The sequence below is a fragment of the Chlamydotis macqueenii genome, chromosome 2 (assembly GCF_036417535.1).
Source record: "Chlamydotis macqueenii isolate bChlMac1 chromosome 2, bChlMac1.mat, whole genome shotgun sequence".
Lineage (NCBI taxonomy): Eukaryota > Metazoa > Chordata > Aves > Otidiformes > Otididae > Chlamydotis > Chlamydotis macqueenii.
In genome coordinates this window covers 150,600,795-150,625,583 of record NC_141557.1, presented here as the reverse complement: position 1 = coordinate 150,625,583, position 24,789 = coordinate 150,600,795, and the positions used below count along the sequence as shown (strand labels likewise).

General features: G+C 42.4%; 1 long non-coding RNA gene across 1 annotated transcript; it reads left to right on the top strand.

The window, feature by feature from the left end:
* Positions 1 to 10,382: 10,382 nt before the first annotated feature.
* On the top strand, positions 10,383 to 24,491 carry LOC147601853 (uncharacterized). The gene is made up of 3 exons (XR_015257891.1): positions 10,383 to 11,121; positions 18,842 to 19,030; positions 24,339 to 24,491. It is a non-coding gene; the product is annotated as an uncharacterized LOC147601853 (long non-coding RNA).
* The last annotated feature ends 298 nt before the right edge of the window (positions 24,492 to 24,789 follow it).

Here is a 24,789-nt window from a genome sequence, read left to right as displayed (position 1 = left end):
TACAAATTATTTGGCACCTACCAGTACTGAAGAGAAAATGTAACAGGTCACTTTTCAGGGCTGTGATTGAATTTGGAATTTTCTTCCCGTGTTTTATCAATTTTGTCTTTGGCTCCTACTACTTTGGTTAAGGTTCAGAAACTTCCTGGAATAAATGTGTTATAAAGAGAGATTTCCCTGGTCTGTGTTGATGGATTCAGAGAGCTATTAGAAGAAGTAGAATCAATTGGTATTTAGAATAAGTTTGCAAGCACTTCTGCCTATTTTATTACCCCTAGACATTTTCTGTCTGCTTTAAGATTCACTGTTGGTTATTTAGGTCAGGTTTATAAGCTAGTCTCATTCTCTGCTTCTCTCAAGCATCCCGTGAATCCTGTGCAGGATTCAATTTGCTAAAGATTTATGAGTCCTTCCCATTCCAGAGTCTTATATATCATATGGAAACTATTGTGCAATGGAGAGCTTCGAGGTAGTCCCTCCCTGGCTGTCTCCAGAACAGCATTACAAACTAATAGCTTCTGAAAAGAACCACCATTAACAGTACCATAGTCTTTTTTTGTGCTAATTTTTGAAATTTAATCTAAGCCCATTTTGTCTTTGTGTCTGAATGGTTTTTAGTCAAGCCCTTGAACGTTACCAGGGAAGCAAAGGAGGGAAAAGAAGATAGAAACTGCGAGTTGGTTTCAGCCACTGGCTCCCAGTTAGAGCTAATGGGCTGAAATGTCCATGCAAAGGAGCTCATGATTTGGCTGTGCATTGGGTGAAAGTATACTCTTCCTGATCTGTTAGAGGTGCAGATTGCCTTCTAGTTCTTGTCTTGTGAGAAACAGTGAACAGTGAAGCTCCTTTTTTCATTCTTTTCACCACCCAAATTATAAAAATCTGTTATATTCCTCCCTTTCCCTTAGTCATTTCTTTCAACCTGAATAGCAGTAATGTATTTAGTTTTTTGGAATAGGAGGATGAGTCAACTAAGATCTTATGGGTCAGGATTAAGGGGCCATGGACGACATTGTGGTGAGTGTCTGCTGCAGACCACTGAATCAGCAAGAAGCAGCAGATGAAGCCTTCAAATAGCAAGATCATGACCTGGACTTCAGAAGAGTACACTTTGTCCTGTTCAGGGACCTGCTAGGAAGAATCCCCAGGGTATGCTGGGGAGTGGAGGAGTTCAGGAGAGCTGGTTGATTTTCAAGCATCACCTCCTCCAAGCTCAAGATTGGTCCCTGTGGATGTGCAGGAAGTCAAGCAAAGGGAGATAGGAGGCTTGTGTGGACCAACATGTAGATCCTGACAAAACTCAGCCAAAAAAAGTAAGTCTGTAAGAGGTGGAAGCAGGACTAGGTAACTCAGGAGGAGTAGAGACACTCTCTGAGTGTGCAGTGATGGGATTAGGAAAGCTAAACCTGCCTGGACTTGAATATGATGAGGGACATGAAGGGCAGCAAGAAAGGTACATAGGCAGCAGAAGGAAGACTGGGGAAAACATGAACCCACTGCTGAATGGAGCAATGGACCAAGTGATAAAGTGCACGGAAAAGGCCAAGGTACTCAAAGCCTTCTTTGCCTCAGTCTTCATTGGTAAGCCCAGCCTTCAGGAACCACAGGCCTCTGAGACCAGTGGGGAAACCTGCAGCTAGGAAGATTTATCCTTCGTGGATAAGGATCCAGTTAGGGAACATTTAAACATCTCAATTTTGGAGATACTCAAAACCCAACTGGACATGGTCATAGGCAACCTATTCTGGTTGCTCCTGCTTTGAGCAGGGAGTTGGACTAGATCTTCAGAGGTGCCTTCCAAACTTTAGGATTCTGTGACAGTTCATGTTTCTAATTATCCTTCTCCACCTTTACATCTTACTTTTCCAATCCAGCTATGATTTTTTTTTCCTTTTTTTTTTTAATGTAGTACCTATAACGTGTACTGGGCGAGAAATAGGCATACCCTGGAGTAACACAGTGGCATAATTATGTACTCATTTTTACTCTCTGTCCCTTTGCTAATAATTTCTAAACTTATTTTGCTTTTTTGATCACTGTTGAACTTAAGGCAATATTTTTGCATACCATGGTTCCAAGACAGGTAAGACAGAACTCATCATTATGCATTTTAGCTACAGTTTTTTTTCTTTTTTTCCTCACTTATGTGTATCATTTTGCATTCACTGGCATTAAATTTCATCTGCAGTTTTACTGCCAAAACACTCTGTATCATGAAATCAGAAGGACTTCATTACTTCAAAGACTTTTTTGACTATCCTAAAGCATTTCCTATTTTTTATCTTTGCTGCCTTGCACCATCACTCCTCCTTTTATTGTGGATCATGTAAGGGTTGTGAATGACAGCAGTCTCAGTACATTTCCTTGGGGGTGACCACTGGTGATCCTCCACATCGTGAACATGATCAGTAATTCCCACATGACAATTTAATCAGGTATTAATAATCCATGAAAGGATTTTTCTTGTCACCCCAAGATGGTTTAGTTTCTGTAACAGTCTTTAGTAAAAGACCTGGCTTTTCGGAAGATGGATTCAACAGTACCAATCTCAGAGGTGGTGAATTCTTAAAAAAAAAAAATCTAGTACACATATGAAATAGTTTTCCTTTATAAAACTTCAGTTGGACTCTTCCTCAGTTTATAACATTTATGTACGCGTCGTAATTCTAGTCATTCATGTTATACCTCCACCAATTTGTGAGTAGAGAACAGATTTAGTGCTCTGTAACCTCAGCAGTTTACCTTAGACCCTTTAAAGAAAGCCTACTGTCACCTTTGTTCCTCTAGTATCTCAAAGGTAATTTTAAAACACCATAAAATTTACATACTGTTCTATAGTAACTTGTATTTAAAAGTCCCTTAGAAACAGACCAGTGATTTGTAGCCAGAATGTAGATTTTTCAGAAGGGTTGAATCACTTTGTGGATTAAAGTACAGTTTTTAAACTATGACACGTGTAGGGCTTTTTTGGAAACACAGCAGTATGTCATTGCAATATTTTATCAGAGTATTTCAAAAGATGTTTTAAAAGCAGAATTAAACCTTATGAAATCACTGCATCTTTTGGATATAGAGAAAATTTGTTTTTATTATTGCCATCACATTCACAGGTGAAGCAATGACTCACCCAAGAGCACAAGAGTCAGTGCCAGAGCCAGGAATAAATATAGACATCTGACCATTCAGCACCTTGCACTAGACATTAGGTTGCATTTTCTTTCCCAATTTATTATGATATGAGACTGAAGAAAACTAGAAAAAGCCTTTAATTGTATCCCTGCATTGCAAGACATTTTCCTGTGAACCCTTCCTGATTTTCATTATGACTGTGGCTCATAATAACTGTACAGAAAAAAAAAAAGCTTTAATTCCATGTATGTAATGTTGTCTTAATGAAATAAGCCTCCATCTAAGAATCACTTTGTTTCCTAATTTTTAATTGACTTTTTAAAATTAGGTTGACCGAAGTTCACCTACAGTGCTATTCTTTCATATAGTTAATACTGCCAGTAAAGATGCTTTCTGACTGAGAGAGTGTATGAGGTGTTTTTTTTTCCCAGACAAAGCAAGGGTGGATATGTACCTAACCTGTAAATCTGGGACAAAATTTGAGACTCCTTATGAATTAATGAATGTGAATATGGACTACCAGCTCTGATTCTAATCTCAGTGCAAGAAGAGTTCTGATTAACCTGACTTGTAACCTATTCAGAATTGTATTCCTACATGTGTTTGATGTACAAAGCTTGTAACAGGAATTCTATATTTGCTGAACAAGGATATTTTCCATTTTCTTTGCACAATCATTAGTAACAACACAGAGCATATGGAACAAGGGATAGCTCAGACTGTGTATATTTATGGGATTCTTCTCAATTTGACATCAATGAACCATTTACAAAATCTCATTTGGCTTTCTTCATCTGTAATTTACCTTGGAATTTCCAAATTCCCTCTCTTTTGTGACAGAAACCTCCAGGTGATCTGCCAAGTACTCCGTTCTTTTCATCAACCACTGGGTATTTACAACATACCGTCAAAACAGATTATCATGGTAAATTATACCAGCATTTCCAATTTAACATACTGGCTCTCTTCCAAATGGTATAGCAGAACAAATACATTTCATATCAGATTTCCATTTTACCCACTGTTACCATTATTAACCATAGAAATATTTTTGTCAGGAGTAACCGACTGCAAGGAGCCCTTGCGCAAGATTTCACATGCAATAACTTGATCCACATAGTACTCTATATGGTTTTGAATATTTTCTTACTGTTTAGAGCACCAGAGGAGCTATTGCTTTTCTAGTTGTTACTACTGCAAGGCTTGCTCACAGAGAGAAGTGAGGCAAAGGTAGACACAGCACAAATTAGGAAATTATTATTAAAATAGCACTGCCTGTGTACATGCTGTACCCTGCTCCTAGAGGCTTCCATTTGAAGGTCAAGAGCTGCTATGTGAAAACCTTTTGGCTTTTTCAATACTAGCAAACACTGCTCTGGTATCCCTGTAATATATACATGCAGAGGCTGCCAACTTTTGCAATTCTATCTCCTGTCTCATCCTATTCTGTAGTTTCCTGCCCGAAGGCCCCACTCGTAGAACAGAGATCTTCCCCAAAGGTTCAGCTTTCATTTCTAAGGTAAGTTTCCATCTCTCTCAGCTAGAGAAAACAAAAAGCTTTAAGAAAAAAAACATGTGCCACCAAAGGATGGGGACAGATTGGCAACTAAACAGAATATGCTTGATTCTGCCAGGTTTGCAGAGCCCACTCGGCATCTGTCAATCAGATAGTGCACCTCAAAGTGTGAATAGTCCAGAGTGACCATACAGTGCTCTTCAGCAACGAGCATCTGTCTGTATTTACAGGGAGATAAACAGTTCATCTAAATTATCGGGTAACTTTGCCTAAAATGTGAAGAGCATTCAAGTTATTGGAAATGGATAAGGAATTTCCCCCAGACATCCCATTCCTCTCATTTTAGGATTTTGATTCACGGCCATCATGCAGTTTGAAAGGAAATTTTCCAGTCACCCCTATTTACTGCATGTTGTCTCAGTTCACAGAGTAGTTTTGGTGCACATGAACTAGGCTCCTTTCAGGAGAAATTAAACCACGCACACACCAGAGCACTCCAGACCCTCGAGGAGGTGGGAGGTGTGCCCAGCTCTGCAGACAGCATCAATTCCCGCACACAGGGGGACAATCAGGCCAGATGACAAGACCAAACCTAGTCCCAAACAAAAGCCCAGAACCACACACAGTGCAGATGAAAAGCCTCAGCACCCGCTGCTTTATCTACTGATCGTCTCCTGCTGCTCTGAAATAGTGGCCTTAGTGGCCACTTAGTGGCCTCCACCACTAAGAATTGCTGGTTTAAAAGTGCAACATATTTTGCCATTCTCCATTTAGGTACAGGAAGGCAAAGAAGGTAACGAATAAACCCACAAAACCATGCTGATGCCAACCAAGCTTGCTCCCTTGCCCACCTCCTCCAGCCCTGGGGTCAGCAGCCCAGCCAGAGCTACACTGGGGGCACCTCCGTGAAAATCACCCAAGACATGCGAACTCATTAATCCTCTTGGGTGTCTCCAAAGACTTTAGACATCTCTCCACTCAGCCCTGCCTGACTACTGCAACAACATTACAGCCATCTGGAAAGAAATACAACTGAGTTCTTCCTTCCTCACTTGGGACTATTAACGGAGAATGGTTAATATTTTGCTACAAAGCTCTTGCAGCATGAGTTGTCATCTGTCCCTCTGTGCTGTATGTCCCTGACAGTCCCCTTCTGCCCTCCTGCTGCTTTATCCCCACTCTGGGCAGATGCACCAGGTGCAAGGTGGGAGATATTAGGAAACCAGGCAGGAGAGCATCTGAGCCATTAACTCAGATTTTCTCTTCTAATGTCAGAAGATTCAGCCAGATAATTACAGCACACAGCTGGTGCCTGCTAATACACTTTAAATTTGATAATCTGTCCAGAAGTGAAGAACATTTTTATTCAGTGCAGATTGGAAGGACAAGGCAAGAGAATTGAATGAGACAAGGTATTTTCAACATTATCTTTTTCATTACTGTGCTTCAGCTCTATTGGCTTTAAGACTAGAGCAACAACTAGGCAAACAAAAGACTTCTTTTTCGTATTCAGAAGTTACATAATTTAACAATACTGTCTCTTTTTTTTTTCTCCAGACTTGCAGAGTCTTAGCAACTCTTCTCTGTCAAAACAATGTCTGCTCTCAACACCAAGTTTTCTTAATTGCCTCACCTGAAGCAGAAGTGTGCCAATTATGTTCTTGTCCTGATTATCAGACAACTCACTGGAATATATTGTACCAAGAAAAATTCAAGTCTAAAGACAAGCCTGTGTGATGAACATTTAAAAGATAGATAGATAGGTATAAAGATGTGAAATCAACAGTCATAATAGCAGCTGGGAAAGAGAAGACAAAGCAGCTCTGTTTTGGCATGGAGCTCATCGCTCAGGGAGGTCCAAATGGGTAGGGAGTGCTTCTGGGTCCTCCTGGAGCCCCACCTGATCTATACCCTGCCCTCACAGAGCCACTGAAGGCTTCAGCCCATAGAGATGATACTTGAACCACAGGTCCCAAAAGCACTTGTGCAAATATTTATCCAGTCTCCTGGCACAGCTGAGAAATACAAGCATTGCCCACTCTACTGATGTGCAAGAAGCATTGAGAGGAACAGAAAATGCAGCATTTCCCATGAAAACAAAGGCTCACCCCTGCACTTCGTGTCCCTCTCTCTGTGTGACGTGTACGGGGTGGAGTAGCTCAGTGCTGAGAACCGCTGGTGGAGCTGACATGAGTCTCCTCGTCCCAAGGGTTCATGCTGTCTAGATGGATGCCGCAAAGGAAGTTTTGACATCAATTGGCAAGCTTGAAATTTCTGTAGTAAACTGTGAGTATATGTCTTCTGGGACCATCTTCCTCATTAAAAAAATTGGCCTGTAGCTGTAGTTCCATGCGTAGAAAATGAACAGTGTATGCGCAAAATTTACTATCCCATTATTAAGGCAGCGGTGTTAAACAACATAGTTCATCATGAGGACACAGGTCTCAAACTATGGAGAAGAACTCAGCTGTATCTGGATATTCAGATGCAAGTTATATATATTAATGTCTTTAATATCTGTATATATCTCCTTGATATGAAGTGTCACGGGGTCATGCTGACAAGTCAGTATGTTGGGGACAGCCCACTGCAGAGTCACTCTCACGGGAGAAACACTAATGACAACAAAGCAATACTTCACCATCAGTCCTAATGCTCAGCCTCTCCAGATGGACCTGCTTTGCCTTCAGCTGTTCCTGCTCAAAATGCTATGGGATGAGAAGGCGAGACTGAAGCCAGTCTCCCCAGAAGGGTCAGTGGGAGATGCCAGCATGGGGTGAGGGTACAGGACAGGTTACAGGCAGCTTCTGCCAGGCTTCAGCAAGGATCTGGTGACACTGAGCATTGCCCATTAAGCTGTTGCTTGCTTGGCAACATGTTCATTTGTTGGGAAGGGTGAAGGAGCATTGTAAAGCATTAACCTTTGTGTTCAGGCGTAGGAGTGTTTTAAAATAGACCAGTGGGATATTAAATGAAAGAACAAAACCCACTAAAATATGTGTAATAAAATTGATTCTTTGCATGAGAAAAAGATTTGCAAAGTTGCAGCTATTTAAAAATAGGCAACTTTATAGCTGCATGAAAATTCTTAAAGCTACTAAGGAAAAATAAAGATATTTTACTTCATTGTATGATATATTTAGAAGTTGTTTATTAAATAGTCCCTACAGTTACTTTAAGTAGCCAAGTGAAAACACAGAACATCATGTGTAACTGGGCACAGGCAATCTGTAGAGAGGTAAAATGACATCACAAAGCTGTCCAGTTTCTGCCATAATTGTTCAAGCCTCAGATCTGCTCCCCATTTGAGAGATCTGCTGACCCAGCCTTTGCCCATTCTCGGAGAGTGGGTCCCTCCTTAGACCAGACAGTTTTTCTGAACACTTTTTATAATGCTTCTTTGCAGCACTCACAGCTTAACCTGCCATGTGCCAGAGACAGCCTGCATAAGGGGGCAGTTTCTGGCACCAATCAGCTGAGAAGTGAAGCAGTTCAAGCTCCTGTTGCTCTGATCAGGGACACGAAGTTCAGTGTAGCAGGAACAGTCCCTGCTCTCCTACTCAAGAACTTCAGTCCAAGGAACCTTGCTTTGTGCCATCCCAAGTATTTCCCCCACCATCCATCCCCCACACACATACACACAGTCCTTATCCCTTTTGCATTACAGAACTTCCATTAACAGCGGGAGCCTACAGAGCTTGTGCTCAGAAAAAAAAGGGAATAGCAAACACATACACACAAAAAAAGAGACAGGCAGATGACTGCATGGCAAAATATTTTCCACAAAGGAGTGGTGGGACCATTTGTAACCTGGGGTAATGAAGCTAAAGTAGTAAAAAAAAAATGTGAAGCAAAACTGGGGAAGTCATCTTCACAAGCAAGGAGAAGCCAGGCTAGCTTCTCTGATCCTACACGGCATGCAGAGACTAGCAAACGCCAGCAGGAATAAATATATTTTTAAATGAACTTATTTCAGATCGTTTTTTTCCTTTTCTTATCTGTCATGATCAGAGATCGGACCTAAGGCTGTCTATCATACCAGATGATATCTTCCTCAGAGCGGCTGAGGTACCTGCGCTGGCGCTGGAAGAGAGCTCCGCACGGCTTTAGGTGTTAGTGATGGGCATGACACAGAACTTGGCAAGTAATGAAAATTTCAGTTCGCTTTCAAAATGTGCTTAGAAGTGCAGTCAAACGCCATTTATCCAGCTAAACAAGCTTCAGCTCTCTCAATAGTTTCTCTGCTCCGACTTTCATTATTTATTAGTGTATATTAGTGGGGTTATAGGAATGCTTAACAGCTTGAACCAAGAAGGAGTTCTCATTATCAGAGATGTTGTACGAGCACACAGCAACAGACAGCTCCTGCCTGGAGAGCTCCTGATCTGAGCAGAAAAAACAGGCACATGCTGGGAAAGGCAAATTGGCGCAGGGAGGGAATGAAGTTTGTTCTGCAGCAGAGCCAGGAATGGTGATTGACAACAAGCATCATTTTTACACTTAGCTACAGGGTTTTCAAGTCTTTTCTGCATTGTTGGGGCAATTTGCATGTATGAGATCCCACCTATGTTTTCCCACCTGGGACCAACCATGATCGTGAACATCATTAGCGAGTTGGCTAAATTCCTCATCATTGCTCAGTGCTTTTTTTGGCCCAGTTTCCAGATGAATTATGTCATTAATTTGTGTTTATTGAACACTCAGCTCCTCCCAAATAATTTTTGAATCTTTTGGCTCACAGCAGCCCAATTTAATAGAGGAGTAAAGGTCTCAACATTATTAAGCTTCTGGCAAGTTCTGTAGGAGTACTAAGTAATCAGAGAGAGGGGAGACCTCATTAATGCCCCCACTGAGAGAAGGACAATACTGTCACCTCAGATCTTGCCCAGAAACTGGGCAATTCACACAGAAGTTCAGCCTCAAAACACAAACCCTTAGAAAACTATTTGCCATTAGTTCTGCTGCTCTTGGGACAATCTGGCCATGCAAATGCTGATATTTGGATGATTTGGCTCACAAAAGCAGAAGAACAGAAAAGCCATGTTACATTCATTGCAAAGATAGATCATTTCACATTCTCTCCCAGATGTCCCACCCTTTCTCAAAGAAGATCTCATGATAACTCCTACTCATGGCTGCACTGGAACAATCAGAGCTGTCTCAAGGCTTTCCAGCCATGTAGCAATAGTTTATTTTTCCCAGCCATAAGGACAAATATATGCAGTCCATATCCTCGAGAGAGCCCCCAAATTTATTTTATTAGTGACAGCAGAGCTGATTCCCAGACTGTGAAGGGAAAGGGAGGCTGTGGAGAAGGTAACTCTGCTGGGTATTGCAGAGCTGGGAATGTTTCAAGTGCCCGCTGTGATAATCCATCCTTCCCTCCTTCCCAGCCAGTTCTTCCTGGATCCAGCCCCTCCATCAGGAGCTGAACCCACTGCTCCCCATGGCCGCCAGTGAACATGGTCTCCTTTGCCTGCTGTCTAGAGGTGGCGATGGCACAGCTGCTCCTTCCTGTGCTCATTGTGTCACACCTGCTACCATCTGTCTTGGCAGTGTTCCCTTTGCTGAAGACGGAATTGGTTCTGGGTGCAACCCCACTAGAAGCCAAGCAAAGTATACCCAAGTAGAATTTGCCTAATGGGGCAATACCCGCTCACATGAGGATATGGTCCATATTTGACTACCTGATGCCTTGGTGTGCTCATTGCCATTCATTGCTTCCTTACAGATCATCCCAAAACACGTCCTCTGCAGTGTGTAGTGGATGCATCTCCGAAAGAATGCTGTAAACACCACAAGCAAACCATCTGCCTCCTCCTCCACAGCCAGAAGTGCTGGATACCAATATCAAGGCTGCTGACAACTCTCCAGTGCTCTCACTATTTTCTCAAATGCTTAGTGTGCAACAGTGGGGCAGAAAGGGAATGGTTTAAAGATGGAGCCAGCTACAAATGAAAACTCCTGAGGGTTACACAGCTTTCAGCATTTCTTTTTGCAGATGACTGTGCAAGGCAATGGTAGGAAAGCAAGAGCTCTTCTTGGCCAGAAAAGGTCATGCCTTGTGGGTGAGGCGCAGAAGGACATTGTATATGGGAGCCTTTGGGAAGGAAACTGATGGTTGGTGTGACTCAGCACAGCAACTGAGACAAACAACGTGACCAAAATATGCTGATTTGTTTGAAGCTGCAGCCTTAATGACAGAGAAAACTTCAGAATAGAGGCACCTTCCTATTTCTTCACTGTCCTGCAATGCTCATTACTTTCCCATCTGTGCAACAGGGAACGTGAAGACCTTGTGGCAGGAGGAGAATTTTATGTCTGTGTTTTGGGACAATGGGACATGTTCTGCACACTCCCTGGTGCAAAATTCAGTATGTGGCTCCACATTCTCAGCTCAGCTGACCTTCCTCCGCAAAGCACTGTCCTCAGCAAGCAACCAACCAGTTTCATTTCTGAAAAATAATGGATTACAGGTAGGGAAAAGATTATGAAAAATGAAAGGTGGATGGATTGACTTGTGCAAAACCTGCTCAACTGGGTATTATTTTTGGTCTTTCTTTGCCAGAGTTTATTTGGCTCCAGCATTTGGGCCAATCAGATGAACATCCCGGTAACTCCAAGGGATTTGGAGTAAGTGGTTCCAGCACTGAGCTGTCTCCCAAAGGCAGCCAGCAGAACGTGAATCAGCCACTATACTAACAAAAATGAGCAAGAATAGAAAGTAGATTTCCAGTCATCCAGCTTTGCAGCAGTTTTGTTTTTCCTTTCAATGGCAGTGGTGATTACCTTATCTGTGCATACCAGCCAACCACACAATCCAGGAAAAGCCACCATCCAAGAAATATTCATTTAAGAAGTCTTGGCATCTTGAATGCAGACCCAGGAAGGCAGGATGCCACACAAGAATATCTTCCTTCAAACAGGCTTCGTAGTGACAAATATAAACCTGCAGTATGAGGTAAACAAAATTTCCAGGAGGGAACATCTAATAGGAAATCTACCCCCTCTGAGAGAGCTTTGCAAAAGTCCTTGTTCCTCTAGTGGGTGGAAGCTTCTTTCCAGACACTGACATTGGATAAACATGGATTTTTGTTTCCAAATCCATATCCCAAGTTCAGGGCACATTTTTAGTCCCGATGGAGCCTCAGTAGATGGATATGTGAACTGTATCCTCCTTCCCACATCCCAGTTCATCAGGTGTCTCCATGATATGGCTCTCAGAGAGCTGGCTGACATCTCCCCACATAGGACCTTCAACTATTTCACATATTTTGTAACTGAAAGTTAACAGTACCAGGGGACCTAGAAAAGCTTGCTCAAATTGAGACTATGTGACTGTTCTGTGTAGATACCTCAGGAGGTTAATCGCCAATGAGGGGAAAGAGCTATTTAATGAAAAGAATACATTGGCAGAAGAGCAAACAGTTATGAACTCTCTGTCTGTGGAGAAATTTAGCCTTGAAATTAGATGACGGATTCTACTCATTAAGGACGTAGGGATCCGAAACAACTCCAGAAAGGGATGACAGAGATAAAAATCCCAAGATAGGACTTGAACCATTAAGGAGGGGATTACCTAAAACAATAGCGGGCAGCTGGAGAGGACCGGGCCCAGAAGCACACAAGGACCCTCCCCTTCCTTTGCTGCTATGCTCTTGATGTCAGTTTGAAGGGAAAAGCTAAACACATATGCTCCTAACTTCTTTCTTCTTTCAGTGCTAACTATATGCCCTAAAACACACAGACAGGGACTTGCATCTCAGCAAGGAAGGAGAAAAACAGAGAAGTGCTGTCACGGTCTAAGGATGCGCTGGACCTTTTTGTCCCACTGACTGAAGAACAGTGCACACTGCAGTGATCAGAGACTGCTGTAAAAACACCCTACAACAAGCACTTTTATTCCTAATGACTCTGTTTTACAACTCTTTGTTGAACCATAATACCTATATGTCATGAAATGACATACTTCATCATTGAAGTAGTCATTTTCCTTCTACCTCATTACTATTAATCTTAACAGGACATTGCATTTCCATTACTTATCGTTTATATTGCAGTGATATCTAGATATCCTCATTATGTCAGGATTCCATGTGCTGAGCTCTACACAAAGGTATGAGTGACAATTCTTTCTCTCTCCCCCGAAAATGTCTAAAGTCTACAGCATTTTCCATCCATACCATTGTACCAGTTAAAGCTCAATCCATGCAAACAGCTCTGCAGCTGTAACAATAGAAATGTATTTCTAATTCACTGTGGTATAGCCAAGCAGCTACCTGTGCTCCTACCGTAAAGTGCTGAACAACTCCTGTTTCCCACCCTTGAAGATCCTGGCTCCCAGCAAGCCTTCAGCAGAGGTGAAGCAAAGACACTTTGTCCTGCAGTGGCTTAGCAATGCCACGCTGCCACTCAATAGGGAACAGCTCGGAGGCAGGACCACTGCATGTTTCCAAACTCTGCATCTAACCCCACCATTTGAGCCATATGGGAAGGGGCTTGGACCTTCCTGAGCTAAGGCACCGTGACCTGAGAGCCCAGTGCACGCACAGGGCTCCCACCGCCACAATTACACGTGTTCACACTGATTTGAGCTGAACTAGCATAACTTCAGTTTCTGGTTTGCTCAAAAAAGCCAAAATCATCAACAAATACTCAAATGTTGAGAGAACAGGATAAAGGTATCAGTGGAAGTGAGATGCTCCATTGCCTTGTAGCTCACAGAGTAGCTCACAGAGGCGAGGTTTAAATCTGAGCTGCAGCTTTACTGTATTTTTACTGGCAGCGATTACCCCAGGGCTCATTGTCGTCGGACATCAGCTGCTTGAAGAGAGCATCTTTGAGGAACAGTGTTTGAGACGGAAACAAAATGCACAGATTTCTTGGGTGAAAAAAAACTTAATGCAGCTTGTCAAGGAGACAGATGGCATCTTCCCTCCCAACAGGCACCGTGGGGGTTGAGTTTGCTCAACCCCCTCTTGCTGCACTTTGATGTATTCCAGCAGCTGTATGAAATTAATTCCAATAAATTAAACCTCTTGCAGGGACAAATGATCCAGATGAAAACTATAGCACTAAGGGCAACCAGCCATTTGAAACCTGGTGATCTCAGAGACAGGGAAGCAGGACCCTTTTGCTGTAAAGCCCCACTTGTTGGCTGTACCATAGGCATTTGCTGAGGCAGCCAGAAGCGGCTCTGTCAGTAAAGGAAATAAAAATTAGGATCCAAAGCTCCTTGTCTATAGCCACACCAGTGCCAGCCCATTGATTTACAGTGATTTTCCCAGTATATCCAAGCCCTGAGGGCTGACCTTCCCTAAGCACCTTGAGGAGACTCCTTGCCATAAATTCATCCAGCCCATCAAGAGCCACTCCACAACCAACTACAGGAGGAAGAGCAGCTCAACCTATTTGAAACACACATGTCTAAGACTAACATTCAGCTTAATCATTGCAAATTTGACTTTGAGTGTACGAGTATCTTTACTGCACTGATCCAGCTGATTATGTCAGCCGTTCACTCTGTTTTAGGACCACTCCAGTGAGTATGACACTGGACATAGGACTGGGGGGGTTAAACGATGAAGGAAGAGCATCTGGAGCAGGTACCCGCATGCTGTTGCTTCTGTGCTCTCAGCACCGATCTCTTCTCAGCTGTGCAGCAGGCAACCGTTGCACTCAGCAGGGATACTGCAGGATGCTTTTCCTTCTCAACTTTAGAAGTAGAAGACTTTTTAAAGGAGCCTCTGCCCACTAATTTCAAACTTGTTTTTGTGAACATCTTAACTATGTGCACAAAGATAACAAATCTTCAAAATGAGAAAGAATCTGCCTGGATATTTTTTTTTTTAGTATTAATATCAATCTGCATTTTAAATGGTTTTTCATTTTTCACCTAGATGACCCTTTACATCTATAGAATTGTTTATCCTCTATTGCATGAAGTGTCTCAACTGGGGAATATATTCAGTTTTCACAATAAAGATGCTAACATAGTGATGGAGCACAAGGAAGGAGTCAAAACGTGGGTGCTGGTCCTCTTTCCTCCCTAGCTCTGCTTCAGTTTGCCTGGCTAATAACTGAGTGCAAAGAAGTTAAACATCCGCTGGCGGCATGTTCTGTTCCTGCTCAGAAAGCGCCTCGAGATTCGTTGACTGAAAGTATTAGCAAGGGCAACAAAGCACTTAGAGCTGAAAGAGAACTTGTTACTCTTTCCTGTTCCTTTCCAGGAAAACTGAGGCTAATATTCAAATTACTTCTCTTTCTGTCTTGTTCTACACAGAGGAGATTTTAACTCTTTCCTTTCCTGTAAGAACTAAGAAAGTATAGTAGCTGGGAAAACTTGAGGGATGGTGCCTCACAGGGACTGTCATGGCCAAATAAAGTAACTTGCCACAGAGAAATTTAGCCTAGCAGATTCTTATGGAAGCATCTAAATATAACTCATAGGCTATTTTTGTTATAATTTATAAATGTGGCAGGAACCATAAGCACAAACTTTAAGCACAGAATCAGGTTTTTGTGTATGTTAACATGGAGCAGCATTTGAACCCGAGACCCTGACTGGGTCTATCCCTGCTTATGGTACCCTGGTGCCCATTTTTGTCTCATACTCTGCGAAATAAAATACTCCAAAAGCCTAGTCCTCAAATCATCAAATAATTTGTCATAATTTTAAGCACCAAAGTCTCAATTTCATATACGGATATGAATGGCGTACATTTAATCATCTGCTTCTGTAACTCACTCACCTACTGATGGAGGACTTTACATACCGGTGTAAAACGGATGTAACAGTCTTGCTTTCACTCAAGTGATCAGAGGTGTCCCTCTGAAATGACCATCTGAACAAGTGTCAGAATAGTCTGTGTGAGAAACGAGGCCCTCTGGACTTTGAAGACTTGGTTCTGATTCATTTGAAGCCCTTTAGACTGATAACTCAGCCTGGCTGCTGGCTGGAGTGGATTCCCCTCTTACCAAAGGAAACGACCATCCTTGCTGCTTTAGTGTCATACAGCGGTTGCAGACGCAGCAGAAGAAATTTAAGTCAAACAGACAGCAAAGATGAAGCGTAATGGGAAATAACCCTGCCCGCTGGCCCCCATGGACAAACGAGCATGCAGAGAGCAGTGCACAGAGCCTGCCTGTGCAAACAGCCACCAATTACACAACGAGTTGCAGTGCCAGACAGACAAGCTCCTGTCCTGTTCTGCAACTTGTCCCCTGCCCAGCGGGGAAGTGGTCTCTAGCTGTAAGGGATCACACGCCTGTGTCCCAAGAGCAATGACGCTGCTGGCAACAGTCATCTTTTCCTTTCGATTCTTACTTATCATCTCACGATTCCTCTCCACAAAGGACAGGAAAAGGTGTTCTGCTTCTGCCTTTTTGTGTGATTCTCCTTTCTCCTTTTCTGTTCCTTTTCTTTGCTTTATCCAAGGAGCCACTAGAACTGCACCATCCCAGCAGCGGGAGATTTGCTTATGGTGGGATATGTGTTTAAAGAGACGTTGTAACCAATGGGCAAACCTGTAATTTGGAGTTCTCCTCAGCTCCTCTGTCTGAGAGCATGAGCGACTCCCAGAAGTGATTTGACAGCACATATCCCCTAGCAGCAACCAACGCTCAAATATATTAAGGATGAAATCCAACTATTTTGTATCATTGACACGGAGTGGAATCACCTGGTGTGCCAATCTGAACTGCATTTGACCCTAAATCTTAAAGGATTTGCTATTCCATCAAATCTTGATCCAGCCAGCCTCTTTTAATGTTGCTACTACACTACATGTACTTGTGTGGGGACATCAAAAAGGAACCAACCAACCCAGAGTGCCTATGTTCATTTCCTCATCAGTCCAAACGCCATTTGTGTGATGCACTTGCCCAGCAGAGTTCATAAAGCTTTTCTGATCTCCTGAAATTTGCAACTGCTTTTACAAATAATCCACCGTCTCAGGAACCTGCTAGGACGAAGTTCAATAACTAACTGAGGCTGAGGCTACAGGAATGAGATGTGGGGAGATACTCAGGGGTGGGATCCACAGCACTAATCCCAAAGGGCCAGCTGATATCTCCTCCTAAGTCTGGATGAGGGTGGGATCCCCCTCCATCTTGGGCAGCCGAGAGCCAGCTCACACCACGGTCCATCAACCAGACATTTCTCCTAAAATCTCCACTGAGTGTTGCTTTCCAATATCTCAGGCTGCACTGACAGTCACCATTCTCCTTTAAAAGAAGACAAACACCAGAGGAGATGGCATCCCCTGTGTGGGGAGGACTCACCAGATAAATGGGATGTCACAAAACAGACATTACCCATAAAACCTACCCACAGCTCGCTTTTCAGATACACACCACCATGACACCTCACTTATTTTATGAAGTGTGACTTTTGAATAAAGGTACCATGAATAGTCTGGCAGTGACATTGATGTAACTCATCCTCTGACAAATGTCATACTCTGCTACTAATAACTCCAATTAATTCTGGGGGGATGGGGCTGAGAACTAACTTGAAATGTTTGATAGGTTAATCACATATGAAAACAGGGAGATAGATGGAGATGAAGAAAGAAAAATTAAATCTGTAATTGCCTTTATTCTGCTTAATTACTTTTGGGTTGTAGGGATATAAGTATCCTTTATCTGTTGTCAACTTGATGAATTAAGTTAAACAAATAACTCCCAGTCAGAGAGAGATTTGGAAAGGGGAAGAAAGAAGGGGAGAAAGACAGGGGAAGAATGGAGAAAAACTGTTTTCAGAAACTGTGATCTGTTACCTGTAGGCACTGCAGGATTTTGCTCTTGAGCAATTCCTACTCAATGGTAGGATCTTCAAATATGCAACAGTAGTTACAAGGGTTCTGTAAATCTAGGATAATCCTCCTGCCTTTTTCTTGTGTTCTGCTACACAAACTTTCAAAATCTAAGCACTGAGTCCCAGGTGGGATTTAGGGCTAAGCAAGTCACAGGTGATGGATGCAGTGGGACACAAAGATAGAAAAAGTACAGATGGGTGGATTACATTTAATAATTTTTAAAAGGCAACTGAAGTATGAACAGGAAGTTTAAACCAATTAAATATTTGATATAAAACTCCAGGATCTATCATTGGAAAAGAATTATAGAATTTACTAAATTCAGTATTAAATTAAATTTAGCAATAAACATTTTAATTATTGAACACAAAGTGTGGTCAAGGGTTTAAAACTGAACCCAAAATCAACATCCTTTGATTTCTACCAGTTCATCAATGACCTTGTGAAAGCTGCGCAATGTTATTCTATTTACTGGCCTGTAAAATGATTTTTTTACTGATGCCCTATACTTATATCTATATTATTTTTCCCTACCTACTAGAAATATTACAGCATTGAACTTACTGAAGCAATCACAGACAATTCAGTGCAAATTCTGGCTGAATAAAATCCTCTAGACTTAGCCATTTTGACAGCCTGACTGTGGCATTATAAGTCTGACATAAAAGTTAAAATTATATGAATGTAACCCATATAAATGATGTAATAGCAGATGCACGGAAAATAAAGGCATAAGAAGGAACAGAAAAATCTCTGGGCTGTTCTCCAAAAGAATTCTCTCTAGATGAAGCTATTATAGGAAAATAGAATTAAATGTGACAAATACATGCTTTCAAACACCAGGAAACTGGAAGAACAGAAATGTCAAAAAAAAAATAACCATGAGGTGAAAACCTAGAGAAGTACCTGATGAAACCATGTATGCTTTGCTGCAAGTGTGTCCCTTTGGTCTGTCTGTAACGATTGCAACACCGATGTTAACGTTTGCTCCCTGGACGGGAGTTGCAGAAGACAGGCATGTGTGGAATTCCCCAGCCGTCCCCGGGGCATCAGCCTGCCTCGCTGCTTCTTTTTATTTCGTATAGACAAAGTGTGGATTAGTAACTTTGCATGCCTGAAATTGCCAAATTTAATCCACAGAGCCCTAAATCCACACATATTACACAGCATTACAAAACCTTTCTTCTTTAAAGCAGTATGGTGATATTTTCATTCCAAATGACTTATAGTAAGTAATTAAAGGGATCGTTAGCAAAGAAGTGTACAAAAATCCTTAAGTCTCCCATGATCAGTCTGCTTTCTTAACAAGTGGAATTGACACTTCCAACACCTCATTTAACGTAGCTTGTTCTGGGCATATACTATGCTTTTTTCCTAGACTCAAACTCAAAACATCAGACGATCAGATCTGCTCAAGCACTGAGTCTGTCCTTAGAGCGATTTACAGCTCCGTCAAGGACTTCCCGAGTTACAACTTTGGGTCAATCAAGCATTTCCTCTTTGCTCCAGTGCAGTACGATTAGCAGTGTGTGCAGAAGCAGCCCTCCCAGGCAGGGACGGTCTCCCAGTAAGTATGTCCTGTGCATAGCAAGTCAGTGTTTCAACACAGCTTGGGCTTCCGGGCATTCCTGCAATGCAAAAAATAACCGAGCAATCCACTGATGTGATAATGACAGCGTCTGCCGTGTTTACCTTAAAATAAATAATTATAGCCCTGTCTTGTGTTAGCGAGAAAGGAATGAAGAGCCACACGATCCTCATCCGGCAGCAAGACTACCATGTGTCCCCACGTCATGCTTTCTCATCAGCTTCCCTGCCTTCTGAGGAGATGGAAAACAATAATCTGACTCCAAAAGTTATGAAAAATCTACTATTAATTTGAGTACTCTCTTCTGGGTGGTTGAACTGTGGAAGTAACCCTACCAGCTCTCTCCACTGCCCTCCATCCCCTCAGCAGGCAGCAGTTACATTGTCACCAGGGCCACCCAGAAAGGGTCCGCCATCAGGCATGGCCATGAGCCAGGCTGCCTGCAGGCTTGCCATGCACAGCCCTGACCACAGCAAGGCATCTCTTCCGGATTTGTCCCTCTCTTTGAGCCAGAGCAGTCATCAGCTCTTGCTTTGCTTTTGTTCCTGTCCTCTGTTCCAGACCTCCTCATGGTTCAGCTCCATGCTGCTGGTCCAAGCCCTTGTCCAGGTCCCCCACTCTGCACCACCTCCAGCCCTGCCTCAGCTCCTTCTTCCTTAGGTTTCTGTCTTGATTTCTGTCATGGTTTTCTGCCTTCACCTTTGGGATCTCCACTTTTGGCTGCTGATGCTGTAAGAAATTCATGGTGTAGAGGTAATAACCAACCACCCACCTCCCCACCCCGTGTCCTTAAAGGAGATGAGGGGTGGCTGTTGCGGACCAAAAGAAGGAAGCACAAGGCTGAAGCTGAATGTCCACTTGTGCATTAATGCAGCCCCTACAGCTTTGAGCCAGAGCCATGGCAAGCCAGGCTACGGTTGTAATACCTAAAACTACAGTTTGGTGTGTGCAATAACTCAGGTTGAATTACTCTGACCTCCTGAGCAAAGCCAAAATGCACAAGTAGTATCAGAGGAGGAGAAAAGGACTCAGTGTCCCTAGGACGAGACATTCCGTCTCCAGCCCAACAGGCTGCTCGAGACAGTGATGGGGCTGATTTTATGTGAAAGGAGGTATGAAAATAGAGTCCTAAAATGTAAAAACTGCACAGGATGCAGTGACTCAGCTGACAGGTCCAGTTCCCTGCCTTTGTCCACTCCACCACAAAATGCACCCAAGCCCAGCTCAACTGTCAGCAGAGGACCAACCCAGCTGGCATCAGAGCTCCTTCAGGGTTGACAGCTCAACACGTGCTGGACTGGTTTGCTGGGCCAGAGCCAGTTCAGTCATCATCTTACAATACTGAGCTGTCTCACATACTATAATACTTTGCTTCTCACATCAAGAACTTGCTTCTTTGGGCTTGCATGCTTTTTCAGAGAAAGCTGTTCCTTTCCTCTTCTAAGCCTGTGGCTGTATGTCAGGATATTATTTACCCCAAGTTTGCTGTTGGAAATGTTCTGTTCTGCTGAGATGGCACCAAGAAAGAAACAAAACTACCCAAAAGCTGCTTGCAGTACAGAATACAAATTCAAATAATGTCAGTAATGAAGAAAGCATTGATGAGTAATGCTAATGGAAAAAAAAATCAAGCTTAAGGGTTTTTATAGTCTTTTTTTTAACTATTGTAGGATAATTATTGCTGTTCTGATCTGCTAGTTTTACCCCAGTTTTTGTTTTTCTTTGATTACATGAGCTTTTTGTATTCTTGGCAATTTAAGAACCAAAAACTACTTTAGTTAAATGGAACAAACTATTTCAATTGCCAATCCTGTTCTTCATAAATATTTTGACAAAGCTATCGGGCAGCACTATATGGGGAGCATGTGGCAAAGAGAAGCCACTGCAATACTGACTGATATTACGCTTAGGCATTGCAGAAGCAAAATTTTGAATTTATTCTAAATTCATAAATATTTATTAATCAAACAGCTGGGCAGCAAGCAGCTATTCTGTTCATAGAGCCAGGAGAAGTTAAGCAGCAGGAGCAACGTTGGCTGGAAGCAGATTACTTCCCCAGCCTGCAGAACAGAATGGGGCAACTAAAAGTCAAAACCCTTTCCCAACTCTATGAATTCTGGGATCTCTTACGCACACATTTTTTTCTTCCCTGGGGTGGGGAAAAATCAGAAAGGCATGCTGCTGGCTATACCTGAGAAGGGGTATGTTGCCCACGGAAATTGCTGTGCACAGTAGGCTTATAATCGAGTGCTGGTTCAGACAATTTCAGTGGCCACACTGCAAAAACTCCCTGCAGCAGCCCAAACTCCCTGACTGATGGGATTTTGTACAGTGTTGAGGGGAAGGGAAAGATTTGAACCAAGAAAAAAATGCATTTATGTCTTAACTCAGGCAAAACATTCATTCACTTCTACTTGACCCTGTTTGGCAAAGTCCACCTTGGCCTCACTGAGGGTTGTGGCTGAGTACTCACTCTGCAAGCTTTAGCTCCAAGTGAGGAGTTAATGACAAGCAGTTTTCAATTATTAACCCATACAGGTGATTGCCACGTTCTATCCCCATAATTAAAGAGCTATAGGTATTATTGCTAATGAATGCTTTAACATGAGCTTAATTGCATATCCACTCATCAATGAAGGGATCTATTGAAACACTTGTGGAGCAGTGAATAATTTGTCTTCACTTGAAGTAAGAACTCTGATATGCGAATTAGTTTGGAAAAATCACAGCCACTGCTAATATTCCTATTCAGCCACTCGACATCCTAGGTTTTTTCCAGCTCCCCATTTTGTCCTTCAGGACTGAATATTTCAGTAACTATCAGACTTTGCATATTGAGGTGAAGGAGAAAGAAGAAAAAAAACTGACATTGCATTATTACTGGCACTTCTTTCCTATTACTGTCTTTCTTCTCTTCAGTCCAAAAAAACAGTTCAAGCAAGTTCAGAGCAAATCTTTGAAAAATCAGTATCAGCTGTGTGTAGACCTTTGGGAGGAAAATTAATTTCTTTGTTTCTTTTCTTTCTATGTTTCACAGAACACATGAGCTTCCTTAGCTGTTGTATTATATCTTTAGAATATCATCTAGAAACGTTGAAAGACCATTTGAATGATCTCTGGTCTGATGTACATTTGAAGTGACCACACAGAGGTTATATTTTTCATAAAGATAACAACCTGGAAATGAAGGAATAATACTTCTTGTTGAATGTCCCACAGCAAAAATAATGAGCAGGAAAATTTAGGCACATTTCTTTTCTGCAGACAGGCAGCAGTGTTTATGTTTGTTGCCTACCAAAGGCTATTTAAATAGCTTGTCTAAGCAAATTTGTTTGAGCACATTTAAGCCTGTGAGCTGCTTGCAGACTGAACATTTACTTCTGGTATTCAAGCTCTGCCCTCGGTCACCCAAGATACATGATATTGATTCCTTTCCCAATTGGAAATCTTAACATCTGCAAACTTTTACTATTTCTCTTGAAAACAGGTTTGATTTTGTCACTAATGTGAATTAGAGCCGTGATTAAGCAAGTCCTGTCTGTGAACTCAGGCTGCAGGCTTTCTTACATGTGTTTCTACAGACAAAAGTCTCTTTTCAGAAACGGCCATGAAAAGTGCATGGCCCAAGCGATAGCAGCCACCTGGAGCCTGCCAATTAACCTCAGCCAGAGATGGGCTTCCAAAACCCTCCTTAGAAATCACCAAAATGCCAGTGATTATATTTGTATCCCTGTACAGACAACTCGGACTTGAAATCAGGATGGTATTTAAATACCTGCCTTTTATATGCATGAGTTCATCTCAGTGCTGACTTGGATTTCTGAGAAAAAAAATAAGAATATATTCAACACATGCAGGAGCAGTTTAAGGCTGTCACAGCATAAACTGCAGTACAAAACTGCACAAAACTCCAGCTCAGCCAATAGCCTTCAATCTCCTGAGTTCATTAAAGAAGATACATATGCCCAATACCTTTATTTTTTTAAAGAGAGAGAAAAGGATGCATGGCTGAACCAAAGAGCGGATGCTGATCTGAAATGGGAGGAAAAAAGAAAAAAAAAATAAAGAAAAGAGAAGTTTCACCAGAAGGTTTGATCTACTGCAAGCAACAGAAGCAGAGGCTGCCACCATGGGATCAGTGGATGTAGTTGGCCTTGACCAGATTTAACACTGAACCCAGCTGCAAAACCAAGCCTTAGAGCTAGGGTGGCAAGGACAGCTCATGCAGGCGACTGGCCCAGCTCCTCTGTAATCCCTTGGGACATCTGCCTGTGGGATACCGCTAAGAACCTGCTCTGTCCCGTCTTTCAGTCTGTCTTCCCCCTTTCTTCAACTCCTTGTGAAAGTTAGGGCCTTCCCTGGTTCCGGTTTAATAATACAAGAAATGACCCCCTCAAAGCATTTAATGCAATGTTTTTAATCGCTTGGAGGTTGCAGGATTTCCTGCCCTGTAAAAGTATGAAAAAGGGGAAAAGAAGCATGTGACTGTCTTTTGACTAACATATGCAGTAGTCTGGGACAGATGTCTCAACCAAAAGGTCAACCAGTGGTATTCCTTTCACTTCATGAAAAGGCATTTTGCTAACCATGGCATCCACCACTGCAAAATGTCACCAGCCACGTGGCCCAGGGTTATGCTGCAAGATAGGGCACGATCTGTAATAATAACCAGAAAATAACAAACCTGGGCAAAAAAAAAACCCTCTACTTTTACTCTTTGGAGGCTCTGCGAAGCCTGTGGTTTCAGCCAGAAGCTCCTTGCTACAGGAGCGGCAGCTGGCAGCAGAAACTTTCTGATCCTGCCTCCGCAGATGGTTTGCTGCACAGATCTCAGCGAGCCGCTCAGCCTTTCTGCACCTGCTATTGTTCTTCATCTCTTAAATTTTAATTTTATTTTGTTCTCGCACTTCCTGCGGTAAAAGCCCTGCACTACCCTGCTCACCCTTATCAGAATGCCCCTCCACGGCAGATGAGTATCGGTGTTCCTGTTTCAATAAGATGGAGAAATTGAAGCATGGAAATTAAATTACTAGTCCACAGTCTCAGACTTCTCTGAATCAAAGCAATATCTTTTTGGTTTGTAGAGGTGTCCTTTCGCTACAAGATCATTTCTTTCCATCTCGTTCAGAGATAATAATATCTCTGTAACTAATCCCTATGGTTGTTGTGAGAATCCGCCGTTCATTGTGTTGGAAATCTAAAGCTGTATAAAATATATTACTGATTAAAGATCATGACAAAGTCACAGTGAAGGTGGAAAATGACACTTATTCCTCTTAATTTTCAGGCTTTCATCTGCAGTGACATGACATGCCTTAGCCCCCATTTTGTTATTGCTATAGTGCTTTTCCAGAGGAGCTACGCAGGTGGACGCTGCTCAAGAAGAGAAGATTAAAAGACAAGGTGTTATTCTAAGCAAGATATGGACTATCATGACAAGGAAAATTTTTAAGAGACAGACAACAGAAATGTGTATGATCAAGTGGAAAGGATGGTAAGAGGATTTTCTGTTGCTTTGACGTAATTAAAGAACAATGTTTCCACAGTTAAGAAAATCCTTCCTAAGCTTTCCTGCCCTTCCCTGTTATGTCACTCAAGGGTTAAACCACCAGCACAGCACTCTGCAGATGGGACCAAATTCCAGGGAGTTTGTGTAAGCCCCTGGGGACCCAAGAAACTAGAGGCAATGGTTTCAAAACCAAAGAGGGCTGGGCTGCATCGAGAGGAAGGGAGGAGGG